Source organism: Terrapene carolina, unplaced genomic scaffold (assembly GCF_002925995.2).
Source record: "Terrapene carolina triunguis isolate 2854851 unplaced genomic scaffold, T_m_triunguis-2.0 Scaffold69, whole genome shotgun sequence".
Lineage (NCBI taxonomy): Eukaryota > Metazoa > Chordata > Testudines > Emydidae > Terrapene > Terrapene triunguis.
In genome coordinates, this window is record NW_020664420.1 from 4794598 (window position 1) to 4815945 (window position 21348).

A 21348-nucleotide genomic window follows, 5' to 3' on the forward strand; every position below is an offset into this window, starting at 1 on the left:
TCCCTTCATTAAATGACTGTGTAGGTGTAAGTACATGTGTAGGAAGGAGAATGAATCTGTTGAGTACAGTCTAATGTCTTTCCTCTGTCCAAATGAAGTAAATAATGTCTGGCTATCATTCAGTGCAAAAGCTATTCTTTCCTAGCTCTCCGAATGCGCCCAGGAAGATGAGTGCAGCACTGCACTTAGCAAGAAAGAAAGAAAGAAAGATAGCTTCCAGTAAATTAGCTCTCTTCTTTTTCAATTTACTGATTGTGCATTGTGTGTGTGTCTCTCTCTGTGTGTGTGTCTGGGTTTAAATTTCAAAACATTCAGTATTATTTATTGTTAAGACTATGCAACAGATGAGTAAAAACCTATATTACATGAGTTTGTTTGTTTCTTTGCTTCAATTAATTCCAGAGGTTTCTTTTTCCCCTTTACCATATGATAACATACTGCATCCATTATTTAATTAAGTTGTTTATGATAGCTTAACAGACCAAAAGATAATGGATCAAATTCTCCGTTGGCACGAACTCCATTGGAATCAATAGAATTACACCAATAGAGAGGTTGGCCCAAGGAGTATTTACAGAAGTGGTTTCAAACTAGAGCTGCAAGAAATAAGTAGCTACAGCAAACATGAGGGAAATAAAACCCTCTCAACTTTTTTTTAAATAGTTCAAGGCCATATTATTCACTAAGTCCTATTTATGTCAATATTCTGAAAACTTCTTTGTATTTGTGAATATTGAAAGTGTCTTCTGTGACCGCCGTGACAGACATGAAGCCTTACTTATGATTCACTAACAAAGCAGTGGCTTCAGTTAATCTTTTTTGAAAGTAATCATTCAACCAGATCTACCCAACGCCATGCAAAATTCACTTGATTTGGGAGTTTTGATGCAAACTCCCAGGATTGTAGTAAAGGTCACAAAACTTTCTGAAGAATCTGGGTCTCATTTCAAGGGAACCCATGTCAGCATAGGGCTTGATGTCAAAACTAGGAGAAATTCAGAAATCTGGACAATTTTTTCTTTGCGTTCTGGGTTCATGTGAATTCAGGTAATTAGAAATCTCTGAAAAAGTCAATTTCCAGAAAAAAAAATCTCCCTTATATTGAGCTTGATTTGTTTTCAGTACTGGATGTGGTTTTATTGACCTCCTAAGTCACATGGTTGAGAATCCATGTTTTATCTTAGTATTTTTTTTAATCCTATATGTGACAAAGTTTGCATTCAAGGACAATTAATATGTTCAGCATTTAGGATTGACTCTTTGGTCTGGTCCACCACATGAGTTGTTACTATATTTGTTTCCTTTTGCACAATTCCCATTAGCGTCAATGAGAAAAACTACATGGGGACAGAATGTGTGTGGCACATCCCAGGGGAGAATTCTGTCCTTATAAATCATGCCACACCATTGGTACTTCTTTAGTTAACCAATTTGTTCCCTTCTCCATTAGCAACAGTTAGCTTCACAAAAGATGTCTGATGTATAATACAGTTATTTCTTCTCCAAGTAAATGTAATGTTTGTTAAATATATTACACTGAAAGCATTGGAGACTGACATCTGTTTATCTATTGAATAGAAGGGTGAAATCCTGACTCCAATGAAGTCAGAAGGAGTTTTGCCACTGACTTCAAATGGAGCCAGGATTTTCACCCACAGAGGACAGACAGTGGCAATGCACATTTCCTTACTCTCTTGTGTATTTGCCCAAATCCTCACCTGTGATGTCCTCCTGAAAAGACAAGAAGGAAGAATCAAAGTGGCCATTTTATTTTGAATTAAATTCAAATCAAACCTCATTTAAGATGTTGTGGTTTTGGAGAACCGACTCAGAACGGTGCTGGGAGTTTGTATATTGTGTAAGACTGACAATATCCTGTAATATCCTGAACAAACCTTATGGAATTAAGATAAGTATTAGTGAATTAAGTTAAACCTTATTGAATTAGGATTAATACCTTTTGGGTACATTGTATTAAAAATGATATTGTGTATGGCATCGTATGTACCTTCTCTAGTAGGGAGGGGGGATTCTAAAGAACGTTCTCAGTTTTCAGCATTTGAAATCCCCTCCCTCCCAAGGGAGATATGCATCTGCTAGTTCAAGCTGGATTCTCCATAGACCCTCTGATAGAGTATGTCTACACTACGGGATTAATCCGAATTTAGATAATTCGAATTTGGGAAACAGGTTGTATAAATTCGATTGTGCGCGGCCACACTAAGCACATTAATTCGGTTTTTAACCACATTAATTCGGTGGTGTGCGGCCACACTACCCCATTAATTTAACCACATTAATTCGGTGGTGTGCGGCCACACTAACCCTAATTCGAATTAACAAAATCGATTTTGGCGCTACTCCGCTCGTCGAGGTGGAGTACAGAAATCGATTTTAAGTGCCCTTTAATTCGAATTAACTGGCTCTGTAGTGTGGACGGGTGAAGGGTTAATTCGGATTAACGCAGCTAAATCCGAATTAAAGTCGTAGTGTAGACCAGGCCATAGAGAGGACTTTTATATAAAAAACACTGAGTTAAGGCAGACTTAGGGCCTTCTTCCTGGTCTGGCAAATGGACAGGACAGGACAGACCCTCTGGTCCACAGAGGGCCCCAATCCTAGAAGAGGATTGGAAGAACTTGGTCTACCGAGGCATCATAAGACTCTGTCCCTTGTTCGGAGCTGAAGCTCTGATTAACTTGTAACAACAAGGAAGTCCCTGCAGTGGGGTGTTGAAAGCCTGTTCTTGCCAGAGCCTACGTTGGTGTTGAGATGAACTCCACTAAGCTAATTAGCATGTGTTCTTTTATTGTTTTCAATATGTTTATTCATAATGTAAAAAAAGGCATTACTGAGAAAAGTAGGCTTGCATAGGAAGTGACACAGAGACCCTGGGTTTGAGTTTCAATAGAAAGTTTGAAATAGCTGTAGTTTTAAAAAATGTGTTTGTAAATGTGTGTGCATATGCGTGAATGAGTGCACACATGAGCTTGTATGCACGGGCAGGCTGTGAGAGATAAAGCTGGTGTTTTTCACTGAGTTTCTCATTAATGCAATTAAAAGTGATATTGCCCTACATACTTTTCTGTTACTGGATCTGGTGTTTTGAACTTGTTCTAATTACAGAAATTAAATATCATCCATATGTCAATTGTATAAACCAAGTTTCTGCTTAGGTCTTTGTCTTTTATTTATATAAGAACTATAATGTTACAGTCTTATCTGTCATACTGTATTTGCCAGGGATAAAATCAGTAATATTATTAAAACAACTAATTTATATAAACTGTGCAATCTGTCTAGGGGAGTAAGATTAGAAATAATTACTTACCATATATTGGGACAACTTCAAAAGTGATACGCAGTATACATACACTTACAATAACTTAGACTTCCTACTAATCAGACCACCTTACATTCCTTCCTCTTGGCCCATCCTTCCAGAAGAAGACTAGTTAAATAAAGTTTTTTTGGCCTAAAACATTAAAGAATTTTTCTTAGTTTCTGAGTACAAAAGTCCCCCACAACACAATTAATGTAACTTTCTTCATGATACTGGATTTTGAATCCATTTTTTCCAAAAAAAAAACCATTAAAGAAACATTCCTGGTTTCTGAATGCATTTCGGACACACACTTCCACCATGACATACTTTTTTTCTAGCACTGTATGAAGATTAACTGAGTTTATTCTAGATTTTAGGTACTTCTATGGTTCTCCAGCAATCTAGTATCTCAGTACCTCAAAATCATTAATGTGTTTATCCTCATAACACTTCTGTGAGGTAAATTAGCACTGCCGTCCCAGTTTTGCAGATGAAGAATTGAGGCACCGAGCGATTAAGGATTTGGTTCACTACAGTGTTAGCTTGAGGTATCACTCAACTGTTGTTCCTCACCCAGCTCCCAGCCACACACAAAAATCCCGAGCTTAAATGGTGCTTTAACCGCCAGCTAGCTGGCCAGTGGGGATGGAGAGGGCTGAAGCTCAAGTGCTGCCAATGCTCAAACTAATAATGCAGTTGCTCAAATTAGCACGATTCACCAGATGCTAGTCCAGTCACTTTGTGTTGCTATTCAAAACTCTCTGATTAGCTCCAGGGTTATCACTCTTACACAAGCTAGCTGGAACTAATCTGTTGCTGTGGAGAGAAGCCCCACGAGTTATGCATGAAGTGGGGCAGGAAGTCTGTGGTGGAGCAGGGAATTGAATGGTGGTGGCCTGAATCCCAAGCTAGCACCCTAACCACTGGATGAGCCTTCCTCTGGAAGGCTGGGCTGAGAGGAAGTAATGTAAGGGGGTCTGATTCGTAGGAAGTCTAAGTTACTGTAATAGGGTGTAAATTGCATATCACTTTTGAAGTCGTCCCAGTATATGGTAGTTAGTTAGAGAGAGAAGTCCTTTCTAATCTGTGGCTTATCTTTTCATGTGCTGTACCTGCAGCCTTCATACATATTTTGTTCTCCCTGATCAAAAAAGAATCCACAAAGCCTCTTGCATTGTCAAGTGTTCTTCCATGAAAGTTGGAGCAGGTGAGTTGTGATTTATCACCTTCTGATTTTCCATATTTGAGGCTAAAGGTGAAACCTTTGCATCATGTCTAAGCAAACTTGACTCCTAATTGAACAAGAGAGCACATGATCTGTGTTTCTGGGACTCAGGGTGACGGTTTGCTATGCACCGTGAACTGCACCATTTTCCAAAATAAACAGCCGGCTCCATTAGGAGCTGAGAAAGGGGACTGATAAGGAACCTGCTTTCGCTCTGATGATAAACACCTATTGACTTTGTGGGTAATAATTCAGAAAGGCTAAACGGATTCTTGTCATTCACCCAGTGCTTGTTTAATGGTAACAATCAAAGATTAGTTTCTGCTCCAAATTACTGCTAATTCAGACCTGTTCTGTACCTTTGTTTCTAGATTTATCTAATTCTTCATGCATATTTGCAGCTCAATAAATCTTATCACTCTCATTCCAGCACAATCTCTGAAAAGTTGCCATGTTTCCCAGATCCTGTCCATTATCTATAAATATTCCACTTCTGGTCATTTGCTGTTTGCTGTTTTATTTTAAGGGACTGATTCAAGGCAAAAACATCCTAGATTTGAACCCAGCCTCCTTAGATTTTTATTCTAGGGAAACTGAGAATAGTATTCCACACTTGAAATCAAAGTCATGATGTAAGTGAATGCAATTCTCATGGAAGTTCTTGGCCCATGTTCAGACAGGTACAAGTCGGTCAGAAAATGGTGGAAACAATCTACTGAACCAATGCTTTAGTGCGAGGTTTCTCAAACTGGGGTCTGCGGACCCTTGGGGGTCTGTGAGGGTACTCCAGGATGTCCGCGAGTCATGTCCGGGGCCGCTGGCCCTGCTGATCAACTCCTTTCCCTCTCTCCCAGCAGAAGGCACTGAGAGGGAGAGGGAGGAGCGGGGACAGGACGTGCTTGGGGGAGGGGGCCGAAAGAGGAGGGGAAGAGGAGGAGTAGGGCTGGGGCAGGGGCGGGGCCTGGGGCTGAGTGAGAGGCTTGGAGGTCCACAAAAAAATTTAAATTGAAATGGGGTTCCTTGGGTTGCTAAACTTTGAGAACCACTTCTTTAGGTCAATGTAACTTGCGTCACTCAGAGGGGTAGCTTTTTCACGCCTTTGAGTGACGTAAGTTACATCGACTTAAGTGGTAGCGTAGACCTGCCCTCAAAGAAATAGTAGGCAAGGTCCCATGGAAAGAACAATTAGGAAGAAAAGGAACTGAAGGAGGCTGGCAGTTCTTAAAAGATGTAATACTAGAAGTTCAACATCAAGCTATTCTGACACAGAGAAAAGATAAGAAGAGCCACAGGAGGCCGATGCAGCTGCACAATGAGCTTTTTAGATATCTAAAACCCAAAGGGATACATACAGGTAATGGAAGGAGGGGCATGTCAGTAAGGACGTCTACATGGGAATAGCATCAGCATGTAGGGACAAAATCGGGAAAGCCAAGGCAAAGAATGAGTTACAGCTGGCAAGAAATGTTAGAGACAACAAGCAGGAGTTCTTCAAATATGTCAGATAAAAAAAGAAAAATCAAGGACAGTGTGGGTTTGCTGCTCAATGAAGAAGGTGAGCTGGTAACAGAAGATGATAGGAAGGCGGAGCTGCTCAATGCCTACTTTACTTCAATCTTCTTACAAAAAATAACATGTGACCAGATGACTAGCATAGTTACCATAGCCCCGGGGTAGGCAACCTATGGCACGCGTGCCGAAGGCGGCACGCGACCTGATTTTCAGTGGCACTCACACTGCCCGGGTCCTGGCCACCAGTCCGGAGGGCTCTGCATTTTAATTTAATTTTAAATGAAGCTTCTTAAACATTTTAAAAACCTTTTTTACTTTACATACAACAATAGTTTAGCTATATATTATAGACTTATAGAAAGAGACCTTCTAAAAACGTTAAAATGTATTCCTGGCACGCGAAACCTTAAATTAGAGTGAATAAATGAAGACTCGGCACACCACTTCTGAAAGGTTGCCGACCCCTGCCATAGACAATAAAGGGGAAGGAACACAGATCAGAATAAGTAAAGAACACATCAGAGATTGTCTGACCAATTTGAAAGAATGCAAATCAGTGCAACTGGATGCTATTCACCCAAGGGTACTGATGAAATTAGCTGAAGAAATCTTGGAGCCACTGGCAATAATATTTACAAACTCATGGATGACAGGAGAGGTCCAGGAAGACTGGAGAAGGGCTAACATAGTGCCCATCTTTTTAAAGGGAATAAAAGAGGAGCCAGGGAACTATAGACCAGTCAGCCTGATTTAGGCCTGGTCTACACTAACCCCCCAATTCGAACTAAGGTATGCAACTTCAGCTACGTGAATAACGTAGCTGAAGTCGACGTACCTTAGTTCGAACTTACCGCGGTGCAGACGCGGCAGGCAGGCTCCCCGTCGACTCCGCGTACTCCTCGCACCGAGCAGGATTACCGGAGTCGACGGCGAGCACTTCTGGGTTCGATTTATCGCGTCCAGACAAGACGCGATAAATCGAACCCAGAAGTTCGATTGCCTGCCGCCGAACCAGCGCAGTAAGTATAGACAAGCCCTTAGATACCTGGGCAGCTACTACAGCAATATATAAAACATTCAATTTGTGAATACCTGGAGGATGAAGGGGTAATAACTAGCAGCCAGCGTGGATTTACCAAGAATGAATCATGCCGAAACAGCTTGATTTGACAAGGTAAATGATTTGGTGGATGGGGGAATGCGGTGGACATCATATACTTGGACTTCAGCAAGGCTTTTGACACAGTCCCATATGACATTCTGATAAGTAAGCTGGAGAAATGTGGGCTTGACAGAACTACCATTAGGTGGATACCTAATTGGTTAAACAACGGCAAACAAAGAGTAACTATGAATGGAATGATGTCAGATTGGAGGGAGGCCTCAAGTGAGGTTCCACAGGGATCTGTTCTGGATCCGGTGTTGTATAACATCTTTATTAATGACCTGGATGTAGGTATAGATATCATAATTATCAAGTTTGCAGATGACACAAAGCTAGGTGGGTTGCCAATACTTTGGAGGATAGAGCTAAAATTCAGAGGGATTTTGATAAATTGGAGAACTGCACTGTAGACAACAAAATGAAATGTAACAAAGACAAATGGAAGGTGCTACACTTAGGGAAGAAAAAACAAATTCACAAATACAGAATGGAGGAAAACTGGCTTGGTAGCAGAGCAGCTGAGAAGGATCTGAGAGTTGTGCTTGATCACAGCCTTAATATGAGTCAACAATGCAATGCAGTTGCATAAAAAGCAAATGCAATTTTAGGTTGCATTAATAGAGGCATAGCATGCAAGTCATGGGTGGATACAGTGCTATCCTACTTGGTACTGGTTAGGCCTCAGCTGGAGTACTGTGTCTAATTTCAGTCATCAATGTATAGAAAGGATGTAGAGCAACTGGAAAGGATCCAGAGGTGAGTGACAAAGATGATCAAAGGGATGGAATGCAAGCCATGTGAGCAAAGGCCTAAGGAACTAGGTATGTTTAGTTTTGAAAAAAGGAGATTAAGGGGGGTTATGACAGTGGTCTTCAGATACTTGAAAGGCTGCCATAAAAAAGATATAGAAAAGTTGTTCTCTTCTGGCACAGAGGCAATGGGTTCAAACTACAGCACAGGAGTTTTAGATCAAATCTCAGGAAAAACTTCCTAACTGTAAGAACAGTAGGACAATGGAACAGACTGCCTCCGGAGATTGTGAAAGCTTCTTCACTGGATGTTTTCAAAAGGAGGCTGGACAGCCATGTTTCTTGGATGGTTTAGACCAGCAGTTCTCAAACTTCATTGCACCATGACCCCTTTCTAACGACAAAAATTACTACATGACGCCAAGGTGGGGGGACTGAAGCCTGAGCCCACCAGAGCCCCATCGCCCCATATGGGGGGGCCAAAGCAGAAGCCCAAGGAATTGAGCCACAGGCAGAAGGCCTGTAACCTGAGCCCCACTTCCCAGAGCTGAAGCCAAAGCCTGAGCCCCACTGGCCAGGGCTGAAGCCGTTGGGCGGTGGAGCTCGGCCTTCAGCCCCGGGCCCCAGCAAGTCTATTGCTAGCCTTGGCGACCCCATCAAAACGGAGTCGCGATCCACTTAGGGGTCCCAACCCAGTTTGAGAACCGCTGGTTTAGACACAACAAATCCTGCATCTTGGCAGGGAGTTAAACTAGATTACCCTTGTGGTCCCTTCTAGCCCTATGATTCTATGAAAAAAACCTCAGCTACCATTTCAAATATCAGCTTTTTGTCACCACCTTTAAAACTCCACATTTATATCCCCTCCTTATTTATATTTAGACTCGGAAGGATTAAATTTTTATCTGTAAATGATGAAAAATATAATTTTCACCGTACACACACATCGATGAAAAAATATTTGCATCACTAATAATCGAAATTTACTGGTAGGCAAAATAAGAAAACTGCTGTTTGTGAACTTATTAGAGTTTGATTTAAGGCTATTGACTTTGTATATTTTGACATACGATATTGACAATTTGTGTTTCAATGGTTATAGAGCTTCAGCTTTTTGAATCTCATCACCTACTGTCATTAAATAATTACTGTCAGACTCCCCATCCCCTGGTATGACCCTCCCCATAATTTCTTGCAGCTGTAAAAATTTTAATCGATAAAAATTAAAAAATGGTTAAAAATAAACATTGATATTATCTGCCGAAATTATAAAAAAATAAAAATGGAATATGCCAAAACTACTTATACTGTACACTGCCCATCTTTATTTATACTTCCAGGAGCTTTGTGTCAAACCCCACCCTCTACACTCTACCAATGTTCCCAGAGCTAACCACGGATTTGCTAATTTCTCACCTCCACGCCTATTTCCATACAGTTCTCTAAACATGCTACAAGTCCGAGGTCAGCCACGCTGCCTATAATGAATTAGTTGAACCTAATTGTTGTTCTTGTTTCCCTAGCCTATGTTTCTCTCTTCTTAGGTTCTTCCTTGGGGCAGAGACCATCCCATCTTGGATGTCTGGAAACCTTCTAACACAGTATGAATGCTACTCTAAACAAATAATTTGGAGGCACAAGAACAAAGCACATAATAAGTAGCTAGCATTTTGAGAAAAGACAATCCCTTTTGCAAAGAAAAAATAAGTCTTATATGAGCCATACTACAGGTACTGAAAAGGATGATGTCTTTCTATCTTGACTCTATTAAATATACTTATCAATTTGGATCTTCCCTTTATATATCAAATGTTTTAAAGATTCCTCATAAAACATTTGATGTTCCTGTCTTTAATCAAATCTGTTTAGCCTCCTTTTACTCTGAAGCCTCTCCCGCACATCATTTGAAGATCAGGAAAAGTTGTGGAGAAAAATTGTCGTGACATTATCGTGAACAGGGGATGGTGCAGAGCTAAACATTCGATGTGTAGGGATGGCATTTTGGTTTAAGCACTGCACTGGAACCAGTCCAGTATTTTAATCATAATCCATCCATCCTTTCAGTGCATGCAACAGAGCTTAAATCCAAAATAATTTGAATTAATTTATTGAATAAGGTTTCAATTACAGACTAATAGTGAGCCACAAGCAGACTTTGCCCATGACAAGTTTGTTGGCAGACTCTCTAAATTATTATTGTGATTCGGTAGTTTTTGGCTTTTGTCACCTTTGCCTGGCTAAGTATCAACTCTGCCTGGATAGCTGATCCTGCTTTTGAAATCTGCTGTCCAATCAAATGCAGAAGCAAATTTACACAAGAGGGTTGAATATAATGCAGCTAATCAAAATGTGGTAATAAGAATAACCTGTTAGATGAAGAAAAAAATACAACAACTTGCCAATACTTGGTAACATGTTGATATTTTAAATGGATTGAAGTGAGTATATGATAAAATGTTATCTGGCAAACAATGTTTATCAGTGTTTTGTTGGTAGACTGCCATTGTCCTGCTAATTTCCTCCAGGATATAGTATACCACGGCAGTAATTCAGCCATAGCAACAGCAACAGGCCTAAATAACATTGTATCACACATGGATTGGTGAAAAAGGTTTAAAAACATCATTCAGTGCTGCCTCTCCCACTGATTTGCTCTGTAACATCGAGCACCTTGTGATGTCTAACTTCAACAATATACCTTATCAAAATATATATATATATTCTCAAGGCAATAAACATACATTCTCAGAAAAGGGATTTAAGGAGCTCAATCTGTTTCATTTATCAAAAAGAAGATCAAAAGGCGACTTACAGTATAATTACCTTCACATGGAAAAAATACCAATTGTTTAAGGGCTCTTTAAGCTATCAAAGAAAGGAGAGCAAAAATGAATGTCTGTAAGTAGAGACAACTGGAGGATAACAGATAGATTTATCATTTGTATTACTGTAGCAAGACCCTATTGTGCTAGGCATTGTAGAAACAGAACAAAAGAGACCTGCCCCAAGGAGTTAAATTTTTCAATGACTTTCAAGGTTTCAGAATTTCTTTTCACTCCACATTGGAACAAAACCAAAAATTTCCAACACTGTTTTGTGAAGCAGACTTGTGCTGAAACATCCATTTTCCAATCAAAAAGTTCAGGGGGTTTGTATTCGTCTCTTTCTCTGGCCAGAAGTGTCAAGAGATCCCAGGGCTTCAAGAACCTTCCTGTTGAAAAGTTCATTGAAATCAATACTTCTCCGCACAATGTTTAGACTTTGACAAAACAGGCTATTTCAACAAAATTCCATTTTGCCATATGGGCTGGAACCAGCTCTAGCTGGGAGGAAAAGCCAGGCACATTCAAATTAGAAATAGCGTATGACAGTGAGGATCAAAAAAAGTTTGGACAAACTAACAAGGAAAGTGGTGCATTCTTCATACTTTGATGTCTTCAAATCAAGACTGGCTGCCTATCTGGGAGATATTGTTTAGGCAAATATAAGCTATTGGTCTCAATACAGGGGTAACTGGATGAAATTCTCTGGCCTATGTCATACAGCAGATCAAACCAGATGATCTAATGGTCCCTTGTGGCACTGAAATCTATGAAAAATATCGAGATTAGTTAATCAACCACCAGGTCACCTCTGGGATGCAAGAAACTATTGTTATACCTGGTGTACAAATGGAAAAACTGAGGCATGGATAAATTAAGGCCAAATTTTTCAGACTTGGCTGTGTAAAGGGAGGCACCTAAATTAATATTTAGAAACCTAAATAAGTGGATTGACTTTCAGAGGGCAAAGCGTCCTTATCTGCAGTGAACTTCAGTGAGAGCAGAGCAGGTGATCAGCCCTTCTGATCATCTTAGGGTTTCTCCAGATGGCCAGTTAGTGCTTAGCAGGCTAGAGTGCTGTAAATTTACACCTCAGCTTGCTGCTCACGTACAGACTGCGTAGACAAGCCCTTACACGGATGCACAAAGGGGCTGAGCCTCCTCACGAACGGAAGGCACCCATCACCTCTGTGATTGCAAAGACAACCCCTTAAACTGATGGACATTGGTTTCAACTGAGCTAATCTTGATTTACACCCGGTTAAGCAGGGCCGGCTCCAGCATTTCTGCCGCCCCAAGCAAAAAAAAAAAAAAAAAGCCCGCGCCCCGCGGCGGCCGTTCAGCCGCAGCCCCGTCGCCCCTCGCGGGGGGGGGGGCCCTGCCGCCCCCGAATTGCCGCAGGTGCCGCCCCTCTCCCTTGGCCACCCCAAGCACCTGCTTGTTAAGCTGGTGCCTGGAGCCGGCCCTGCGGTTAAGTGAGAGAAGACTCTTTTTGTTTGCTTTATTTTTTAAAAGACAGATTCTTGTCCTGGGGACCTATGGGTAAGAAGTACACCACATAACTCACTGCCGAAGGTGAGGAGGACACTACAGAGACTTTAAGCCACCTTTGTGCCCACCCAATCCTGGGGGCTCTGGGAACCGGAACCTTCAGCATAATTTAAACAGTCCTGGGGGTCTAGTTAAGTTAAGGGAACTTCCCTGGTCTGCACACTACTCTGAACCTTCGCAACCCTATTTTCTGTGACCCTGCCAGCACCATACCCATCCTACCTATGCCAGGATTTGCAAGAGAATCCTTTCAGGGCAGCCGTATACCTGTCTTTCACAATTCCTGCACTGGGGGAATCCTTTACCAGTGGGATACGGGGCTCCTAGAGCCCCTACATGCTGCTTCAACCCTTTTACCCAGCATAAAGGGATTAGAGTGGTGGTTAGGTTATCACCCTCTATGTCTCCAATTCTGCCCCAGGGGTCCATCCACATAGAATCATAGGACTGGAAGGGTCCTCAAGAGGTCATCTAGTCCAGTCCCCTGCACTCATGGCAGGACTAAGGGCTGGTCTCCGCTACAGGAAGAACGACGCTGCTGCAATCGATGCAGCAGTGATCGATTTAGTGGGTCTACTGAAGACCCACTAAATCAATGGCAGAGCACTCTCCAGTCGACCCTGGTACTCCAGCTGTCCGAGAAGTCGACCAGAGAGTGACTCCCATTGACTCAGTACAGTGAAGACACCGGGGTAAGTCAACCTAAGCTACATTGACTCCAGCTACATTATTCACATAGCTGGAGTAGCATAACTTAGGTCTACTTACCCTGGTAGTGAAGACAAGCCCTACATATTGCCCCTTATGTGCCTGCATGGAGTCAATGGAAGTCAGGAATAATGGTCCATATTTTCTACAGATCACTTTACAAAATCAGGGCATAAATTTGACCTAGAATAATGAAAGAAAATGACTAAAGGGTAGGGTTTTTTAAACTGCTCTGGGAACCTATGGGATGAAAGCCACTCTAAACAAATATATAAGATATATATCTTATACATAGTCATATAATAATATATATATTACCAAAAAGTGAATAACTAGGATTATTATGACATATTGTTAGCTTTATTAAGTGATAGTTTCTCAGTGCCTTATATGAGACACTACAGTCCTTAGAATCTTTCCAACGATTAATAATAAACTTCTAAATAAAAAAAATTACTCATGTATACATCAGTAGTAGAGATATTACCTATACTGGATGGCAGAAAGGGTACCTGTTGAAGGACACATGGCAAGAAGCTACAGAAAGTCTATAATTGCCTAAAGTAACCTTTTGTGTTCTTTTTGTTAGGGCATATTTTGGTTCCTGGTGTCAACATTTGCTCAGTTAGCGATTACATTTTCTAAAAGTTCAAATGTACTTCGAACTTTCAGACATCAATAAAGGATCATTACAGAGCCTGGCCAATGCAAGTTCCATATTATAATCTGCTTGAAATCCAGACTGAATTTTCATACTCACGTGCTTTCTCATCACATCAGATCCTCTGGCTCTCATGAACATCTGATAAGATTCTACTGTGATTAACTAGTAATATTACTGAAGGGAAATTATCCTTTGAGAATGAAACACAGAAATATTCTGTCTGGCAAAGCATGCTACCATAATGTTTGCTTAGCTAGCATAATCTCATATATATCTCTGTCTGGAAAACTTTTGTTATTGCTTTGATCCTTAACACACTACACGCTACGTGTGTGTATGAGTGTGTGTGGGGGGGGGAGGGGTACATTGTATTGAAGGGCATTAACTCAGATAATTTTACTAAATATACAATGCAAAACAAATCCTGAAGCCAAGATTTTACAGAAGTAGGAGTCAATGGGGGTTCAGCTATTTTAAAAAGCAAGTCTATTATTTAGCTGTCTAACTACAGTTTAAAATCTTAGTCTTTAAATTACATATGTAAAACCCTTTGTACACTACAAAAATATCCATATAACATGGATGAAAAACATGGTTTGGGTCCAACCATGTTATAAAATAGTTTCTTCTTGTCTGTGAAGACAGGAAGAAAAAAAACAATGACATTAAGGAGAACTATGTTTTATCCTATGTATCAGCCGATGTTAAATTATGACTCCTCAGCATAGTTTTATTCTGTCTACACAGGCTAGGAGAAATTATATTCTAATATTACTGGCATATCTCCATCTTTAAATATGGTTGTTTTTGTAAAGCACCCACATCAAACCAATATTTTCCTTTGTTTGTCCACTGGCACCAGTTTTACACAGTAAGCAGCCTGTTGATTATTTTCAGAAGAACTGGGACTAATTAAATCTCTACTGATTTCAGTGGAGCTAATCCAGGGATGCATTTAGCCTACTGTGACTAAAAAGACAATAGCTGAGGTGGACTGAAGTGAGGGAAATGATATGGCCATTGCAGCAAATGCAACAGAATGCAACCCCTTCACCAAGCCTATTTAATGGATAATGAATATCCAACCTTTGGTGTGAGCATGTGTTCTTGTGGCAGGTATTGTGAATCAAGGTTAATGTCCTAGCTGTGCTACAGATTCACTGTGTGCTTTCAGCAAATCTAGGTCTTAGTTTGCCCATATAGATATCAGAACAGTGTAAAAGCTGTTGTGGGATTTAATTGCCTTAAAATGCTTTGAGATCCTTGATTAAAATACAGTAACAAGGCTAAATAAGTGCCAAGTATTATTATTGCCCAAAATACATCTATTTAGTACATATCAATATAAGTTTAGAGAGTATTTCAGTTGTCTTACCCTGGAATACAGAGCATATTATACAGAAGAAAGGAAAATATTCTCACCTTTAACTACACAGAGTAATGGCACTAATTTTGCAAGAGGCACGTATGTCTGAATGGATACTGTATAACCTTGGGCATGTAATTAAAGTAAATTGTAACTAATATATGTTGCCTTGATCTTTTCCTCTAAGCTAGCTGTGTGTTAGCAGAGATAAAGCTAACTGGATTCAGCATAACAAGTTCACAGCTGGCACATGGATGGTGGCTCCCAAAGGACATATGTAAATCTAGCAAGGTGAGAAAACCCCTGCCCTTTTTTTGCTGCTGCTGTTGTGTGATTCAGAGATGAATCTTGACCTTTCCTCCTGAATAAACTTTCAATGGCAAGACATTGAGGCAAGCCAGACTCTCATGCAGTCACCCTGCAAATGTTAGACAATAAGAAGAATCTGAGTGACTTAAAAACATAATGGCCGACAAATTCAACCCTACATGCCTACAATTAGACACTTACATCTGTATTTAGGAATCTAAAATAAAAGTGGACTGATTTTCAGAGCATTCATATTCACTTGTGTGGAAGTTGTGGGTGCTGAGCACCTCTGAACCCAAATTTGAAAGTTTGGGCCAATGCCCTTTATTACTAGATTGAAAGTTTTGCCTATTGAAACTAGTTAAATTCTTTATGAAATGTCCAGTATAAAAAGATATGTCTAGAAATACCCAATGCACAGGGATACCTTTGTAGTTGTCGCCAAAACATTTTGGGATTATTCATCAAAACAGGTACCCCGCATCTCCTGATGTCTCATTGCCACTTCTTCTTCAGAGCTTTAATACTACACAATAGTTTAGATCATGAAGAATACTTTATCCAGGTCACTGGCTCCTCTATGATAACTATTATTTATTATTTGTGTTACTTTAGCACCTAAGAGCCTTAGTCATGGACCAGGACCCCATTGTGCTAGGTATTGTATAAATGGACTATAAGGTGGATAGGATGGACTATAGTCTGCAGAAGAGAAGAATGAGGGGGGATTTGATAGCTGCTTTCAAGTACCTGAAAGGGGGTTCCAAAGAGGATGGATCTAGACTGTTCTCAGTGGTATCAGATAACAGAACAAGGAGTAGTGGTCTCAAGTTGCAGTGTGGGAGGTTTAGGTTGAATATTAGGAAAAACTTTTTTCACTAGGAGGGTGGTGAAGCACTGGAGTGGGTTACCTAGGGAGGTGGTGGAATCTACTTCCTTAGAGGTTTTTAAGCCCAGCTTGACAAAGCCCTGGCTGGGATGATTTAGTGGGGGATTGGTCCTGCTTTGAGCAGGGGGTTGGACTAGATGACCTCCTGAGATAACTTCCAACCCTGATATTCTATGATTCTATGATAATACTGTGGCACCTAGTAATGACTCAGTAGGAAGACTGCTACCTACTGAATCACCAGGACCATTTCTGGCAGCATCTTCTATACAGCTGAGAATTCTAAAGTCCATCTAACTACAGACCAAGCCACGGTCCCATTTAACACATGGATACCACCACAGATATGGATATGACAACCACGTGTTAAACTGCAATCTTACTATATAAGATTAATTGAATTTATTATGCCCTGTTCACACCCTTACCTACACTTTGCTCATTATTATCCATCTCTGTTGGGATATATTCTAATGTTTCATCTCCGAAGTTTCAAACAGTCATCATATTATTTTTTTACAAGCTGCCTGTGAAATTCATAGATTCATAGATTCATAGATTCTAGGACTGGAAGGGACCTCGAGAGGTCATCGAGTCCAGTCCCCTGCCCGCATGGCAGGACCAAATACTGTCTAGATCATCCCTGATAGACATTTATCTAACCTACTCTTAAATATCTCCAGAGACGGAGATTCCACAACCTCCCTAGGCAATTTATTCCAGTGTTTAACCACCCTGACAGTTAGGAACTTTTTCCTAATGTCCAACCTAGACCTCCCTTGCTGCAGTTTAAGCCCATTGCTTCTTGTTCTATCCATAGAGGCTAAGGTGAACAAGTTTTCTCCCTCCTCCTTATGGCACCCTTTTAGATACCTGAAAACTGCTATCATGTCCCCTCTCAGTCTTCTCTTTTCCAAACTAAACAAACCCAATTCCTTCAGCCTTCCTTGATAGGTCACGTTCTCAAGACCTTTAATCATTCTTGTTGCTCTTCTCTGGAAGAAATGTTTCTTTCTTTTCCCAAAATATAGAATATCCCCTCAAATTTACACTGGGAGAATGGCCATTATTTACTGAAGGACCAGTAAGAGATTTAAGATAGTCAGGGTTAAAATGAGAGTTTTATACTATTATAGTTTAGAGATTTATAGCTGTCCAATAGGACACTCACTTCTATTCCTGGAATCTTTTGAGGTCTGAGACTGTAAAATTACAATACTTAGCATTTGAGTACTTCACTTTGCAACCTTAATATTCTTTTAACATGGGGAAGGGAGTAGTTATGGAATTTCCTAAATTTTTACAGAAGAAAAAACAATAGAACTCAGAAACTCCATCACGTGGAACCAATGTCTAGCCAACAGCAGAATGGTTTGGCCTGCACAATATCTTCACTTATTGAGACAAGGGACCTATGGACTCTGAATCATTCAGTGTGCACCTTCATAGATCATATAGATTTGTTCTATATTCACCTTCATATATACCCTAGAAATTGAGGCTAGGTTCAGTCTTACAGCCTGACTGACATTTTATCCCCATTTCTCAGTTACCATCCCCTCTAACTTTCCTCGTCTCTGCAAAATTTTTGAGGTGGTAATCCTCTCTCCTCTGTCCAAATACCTCTCACGGAACAATATGCTTCACCATTTTCAATCTGGATAGCATGGAAACAATTATCTTCTAGGTATTTAAGCTCATTTACTCTGCTGCTGACGGCTACTTCTCCCTCTCTGTTCTCAAAGCAGCCTTTAATACTGTGGGCAACTCTCCATCTTCCTAGACCCTAGCTACAATGATATCTTTGTGTCCTTCCTCTGTGTTCGTGATTCCAATCCTATTTCAGAGTGCCCTGTTGTCCTCTGTGCAAGGACCCCTTATCTATGGAGCTTAACAAAGTAATTTTGTGAGTCCTTCCCAATTTCTTTGCACTAAATATGTCAAAGACAGAAGCCCAGCTGTTGGAAAAGACAAGCATCATGAAACTCCACCACTCCCTAGCTTGTCTACATGGGAAGTTACTGCACCAAAAGGAAGGGTATGAATCCACAGTGCACCAGTTTGCCAGGCAGTAACGTCCCATGGAGACACTGTTCTAATGCATTGAAAGGCCCATAGTGCACCTTGGTGTACTACGCTTTCAAAGGGTATTAGGCTAAGATGCACTCCAGGACTTTCAGTGTCCTCTAGCTGTGTCCAAAAAGGAGGTTACTGTGCAGCAAACTGGTGCACCATGAACTCACACCTGGGCCTGCTGTGTAGTAACTTGCCACATAGACAAGCTCTTTGACTCAGACATTCCAGATGTTCCCACTGCTTGATACAGACAACTGCAATAGTCAAGAAATGCAGGAGTTTTCTTTCTTTCTTTCTTTCTTTCTTTCTTTCTTTCTTTCTTTCTTAAAGGTTACAAAGCTGATTCTGAAAAAAGAGAAACAGAATTGATATCTGTGCTGCTTTTTGATTTGCATGTTCTCTTCTTTGTATTTACTCCGCTGTGGAAACTGAGAAAATGCTAATTGTCCATTCAGGGCTACCAAAAATAAAGTTTCAATTTCTCAGGCATACTGTTCACTAATTGAAGTTTGATGCTGTATAGATCGGTTTATATACGCAAGCTTTCTCCAAGTGTTTTCTTTTGCTAATTGGAAGCAATGTTTAAATGTCCCACTTCCAGAAAATCGCATTGGGTAAGAAGCTTTTCCAGTTTGCTGAAAGGAACTAAAAGGCTGTATTGCAAAATCAAAGTGCGAGACAGGTGACTCATCCTTAGCAATGTAAATTACAGATCATTTCTTTCTCATCACATCTCTAATGTGTAGGTATAACTCTTAGAACACAGATGCTTTTAGAGCTACTTGAGGCAGGAGCAATAATTAAATGCTGTGAACCACGGGTTAAGTAGTTCACATTAGGGCTTAGTGAATGGTGCTGCAAAATATTTCAAGGCACCTAAAGGCAGCAGTTTCAGGTGGCATGTCTGGTGCTTTATAATTTCAATGCTTTTTTTAAGTGTCTTTTTCTGGTAGACCACAAAGCGGCCAATGGCTTTTTCAGATGTGTACCATTTCCCATCAATGCAAATATTCAGCTCCCCCTTCATTTTAATTGATGTTAGTCACAGACTTGTAGCGGAGCAGAGATTTCTCAATAATTTAATAGCTCTCTCAGCCCTCTTTTCTCTGCCCTCACCCTCTGAGCCGAGGAAAAGGGATTTTTTTTTAAGCAATTGTGTCTGTAATTTGGATCGTTTTTTGGAAGACTGATATAGCAATTACAATAAGTGAACCAAACATAAGCATCCTGTCGCAACATCATACCACACAAGTAAGCCACCAAGAAGCCAGGAATGGATAAAATGGATCCTAACAGGGAAAAATACTCAAAACAAAACCCAACAAATTGTATTAATTGTTCAGGAGAACAGAATGACTTTTGGCCTGACTTTCCACCTGTGCAGAGCATTTTAATCACTTACCTACCAACTGTAGTAGCAGCAGAACCTTGGCTTTCAGACATTCTATAGAATGCTGGCATTTTCAAATGGATACACATGCCTACTATGTGATACTGCACTGTGTGTGCATTTTCCATCATGTACATGGTACAGTATTGTGATTCAGCCGTCTAAGGATTAGTCTATACAAAAGAAACATGTGGTGTGTTGATTTTATTAGCTGCTTTCCCCCTGCCCGCTCCAATTTTTCCTAATTACATGCTCTATTTAAAACATATTTAAATGCTTTTTTTCCCGTGCTTTTCTCAAGACTCTGGCATGCTTTTAATCTGTGATGAAGGATGCTATACAAAGTACATTATAAAATGAATATTTGTATAGGTAATAATGGTGCCCTGAGATCATTGATTTAACTGTGGCATAGCTTGGGAGCAGAAACTGATTCTCCAGAAAAACTCATGAAGTGCAAACCAGTGTTACTTTGCTTGGGGATGGGGAGGATAAAACCCAGTCTCCTGGTTTGCAAATCTTCTTGCACTTGAAACCAATATTCAAGCAGATTTCTGCAATTATTTTATACTTATTGGAAAGAGAAAGGAGCTAATACTTGCATTTGATAATCACACAATATTGTACATTGATACTGTGTCTCTCATTCAAAGATCCCTGTGTTTTATGAACTACAGTTAAATGCATCTTAAGCCACCAGCTAAGGGAAGCACAAATATTAGTGGCATAATAGAAATGGGTCAGAGAAAGGCCTGAAGGGGCTGGTAAAGAGCCAGCTGCTATTATTATCATTATCTATTAGTGAGCTGGGCTGTTAGCTCAAGCAGTAGCAATTCATGTTTTTTAGAGAGTGTTGTGGATAAAGCAGTGGTGTAGAAGTGAAAAGATGTGGGTTCTAATCTTGGCTCTGCCCCAGACCTGCTGTGGGATCTTGAGAAACTCAGACACTACTTTCACTCCCAATAATAATGTAATGCCCAGAAGTACTAGCTGAGATCAGGATCCCATTGTGCAAGGTGCTGCACATACACACAGTAAGACAATTTTTGCTATGAAGTGTTTACAATCTAAATAGACCAGACAGCTAAAGGCAAAGAAGCAGAGGCAGAGAGGTGAAGTCACATAGCTATGCTGGGCTTTAGGCCACTTGAGCATTCCCCTCAGGCCCAGAAAATCCTCTGCTCCCCATTTACAGCAATTATAAGGAGCAATAGAAAACCGTGTATAGCTCTGCCCGTCCCTACTTGTTCTCCCTTCTCAAGGCTCATGTCAACCACTGTCTCCTCTTTAATAAGGCCTTGTCATTACTAGGAAACAAGGTGTTTTCTTATTGAATGTTACCTACCAAGTGGTAACTAATATCAGGTAAAATCCTAGTGAAGACAAGGCAGTTGTGGATTTAACATGTATTAGCTTGATTGAGGTGAACCCTCAGCTCCTCATTTGTTTGTGTGTTATTGGACAGGGAGAAGAGAAGTTCTTGGTCTACATCCTTTAGACCATTCATTGTTATATATACCTTGATCATATCCCCTCTTGCTCATCTCTGTTTTAAGTTTAATCCAGACCAGTCTTTTCAATCTCATCATATGATGGT